General features: G+C 52.5%; 2 non-coding genes across 2 annotated transcripts in view; both read left to right on the top strand.

Moving 5' to 3' along the window:
- Nucleotides 1–527: 527 nt before the first annotated feature.
- LOC123686783 lies at nt 528–682 on the top strand. Its single transcript, XR_006748543.1, has one exon. It is a non-coding gene; the product is annotated as a 5.8S ribosomal RNA (ribosomal RNA).
- A 507-nt stretch (nt 683–1,189) lies between these two features.
- Nucleotides 1,190–2,500, top strand: part of LOC123688032 — a 4,012-nt gene continuing 2,701 nt past the window's right edge. Inside the window, exon 1 of the ribosomal RNA XR_006749731.1 lies at nt 1,190–2,500. This exon is cut by the window's right edge and continues 2,701 nt beyond it. This is a non-coding gene — a ribosomal RNA (large subunit ribosomal RNA).

The raw sequence follows: 2,500 nt of genomic DNA, 5'->3' as shown, positions 1-2,500 counted from the left end.
GGGCGAAGTTCCTTGATGGAACGAGGAGCCGGCTGCTTATGCTGACGTTCGTAGTTGGGCGAAGTCTCGTGATGTGCTCGGAATAAGGATTCGAAGCGCTTGGATTGCCGCGTTCGTGGCTGGGCGAAGTTTCGTGTTTGGCACGGAACGAGGAGCCGGCTGCAGGTTTTAAAGATTCTCGCCCGAAATCGATCAGTCGTTACCGTTGTCTACGGACTTCGGTAGGACGATCTATTCCAGGGACGAAGACGTCGACGTTGTGCGACGCCCGTTACATTAGCGTTTTTATGCTCTTTCGGGATTGTCTGCGACGTTTGTCTCCGTCCGAATTTTTTACGATAATTGTCACTAGATTAGTACGCAAACTAGTTGAACCGAAGATTTTGCGCCGATCGACTGACGTATTGACCCTTCAGTGGGTCGTCTCAGTCATTGGAATGTCATTCTCGAGGAGGTTCGCAGTTGGCGTCTCGTATTTCGAGGGAAAGTCCATTGCGACTAGTACCGAGAAATCGAACATAAAAGATTACCCTGAACGGTGGATCACTTGGCTCGTGGGTCGATGAAGAACGCAGCTAATTGCGCGTCAACATGCGAACTGCAGGACACATGAACATCGACATTTCGAACGCACATTGCGGTCCTCGGACACTGTCCTCGGACCACTCCTGACTGAGGGTCGGTTCCATTACAAAGACTGCCCGGCCAGACGTTATGGCTTGACGAAGTGACGACGTAAAGGTCGTCTAACGTTGATCCTGTACCGAAGGTCATTTGGGCGAGTTGGACGGTTTGCCGCGTGACGATCAACGTTCTGTCGTTTCGACGCCTCGTGTGTTGGAATGATGAGGAGTTGTTTTCGTAACGCGCCGTCTTGAATTGCGAAAGCATATATTGTGGTGTCGTGGTATTGCTCGATCTGCGCCCATGACTGTAGACATGCGATCGTCGTGTCCGAGAAATCTGAACGACGTCCGATCGCTTTAATGTGCCAGTTGTCGCGCGTTGCGGATGAGCTTTCATGAGCGCACCCCCGAAACACCGAAGCACTTTGCTTGGATTCGCATGATCCGCCATACGGAGCAGGAGATAATAGACGCCTTTGAGTAGGCTAACTCCCTCGCGTAAGGTACGTGATTTTATGAGCCGCCAAAGGTTAGTTTCGGAACGTTTCGATGATTTGAACATACGACCTCAGGACAGGTGAGACTACCCGCTGAATTTAAGCATATTATTAAGCGGAGGAAAAGAAACTAACTAGGATTCCCTTAGTAGCGGCGAGCGAACAGGGATTAGCCCAGCACTGAATCCCGCGATCGTAACCGGTCGCCGGGAGATGTGGTGTTTGGAAGGATCCATTATCTGGCGAGTTCGCGGCGCGTTCAAGTCCATCTTGAATGGGGCCATCGCCCATAGAGGGTGCCAGGCCCGTAGCGACCGCTGCGGCTTGCTAGAGGATCTCTTCTTAGAGTCGGGTTGCTTGAGAGTGCAGCCCTAAGTGGGTGGTAAACTCCATCTAAGGCTAAATATAACCACGAGACCGATAGCGAACAAGTACCGTGAGGGAAAGTTGAAAAGAACTTTGAAGAGAGAGTTCAAGAGTACGTGAAACCGTTCAGGGGTAAACCTGAGAAACCCGAAAGGTCGAATGGGGAGATTCATTCGCGCCTGTTGTTGGGATTTACTGACTGTGGAAACGGCGACGTTCGCGTTGGCTGTTCCCTTCGGTTCATCTCCGGCTTCGGACGCGTGCACTTCTCCCCTAGTAGGTCGTCGCGATCCGTTGGGTGCTGTTCTACGGTCTCGAGTGTAGCCCGTGAGCTCGGATTTTCCGATGTTTACGGACACTGGGTTTCCGAACAGCTCGCTCGACGGTTTACTGATGGCGGGAGGCCGCGACTTAGTTCGCGTCCGGCCCGTGGCAAGTATGTGAATTGTGATGGCGATCGGACCTAGTGCCGATTCCGTCCGTTTGCGACTGTTCGCCGCGGTGTTCTTGGACAGACCTCTTGAAACGCCGATCAGCGACGCTATTGCTTTGGGTACTTTCAGGACCCGTCTTGAAACACGGACCAAGGAGTCTAGCGTGTGCGCGAGTCATTGGGAATCACTAAACCTAAAGGCGCAATGAAAGTAACGGTTCACTTTATGTGAACTAAGGGAAGATGGTCGGTCTCCATGACTGACCCGCATTCCCGGGGCGCCTCATTCTCATTGCGAGAGGAGGCGCACCAAGAGCGTACACGCTGGGACCCGAAAGATGGTGAACTATGCCTGGTCAGGACGAAGTCAGGGGAAACCCTGATGGAGGTCCGTAGCGATTCTGACGTGCAAATCGATCGTCGGAACTGGGTATAGGGGCGAAAGACTAATCGAACCATCTAGTAGCTGGTTCCCTCCGAAGTTTCCCTCAGGATAGCTGGCGCTCGTTGCATACGAGTCTCATCCGGTAAAGCGAATGATTAGAGGCATTGGGGTCGAAACGACCTCAACCTATTCT

The sequence above is a fragment of the Harmonia axyridis genome, chromosome X, assembly GCF_914767665.1.
Source record: "Harmonia axyridis chromosome X, icHarAxyr1.1, whole genome shotgun sequence".
NCBI lineage: Eukaryota > Metazoa > Arthropoda > Insecta > Coleoptera > Coccinellidae > Harmonia > Harmonia axyridis.
This window is presented reverse-complemented; position numbering and strand designations above follow the sequence as displayed.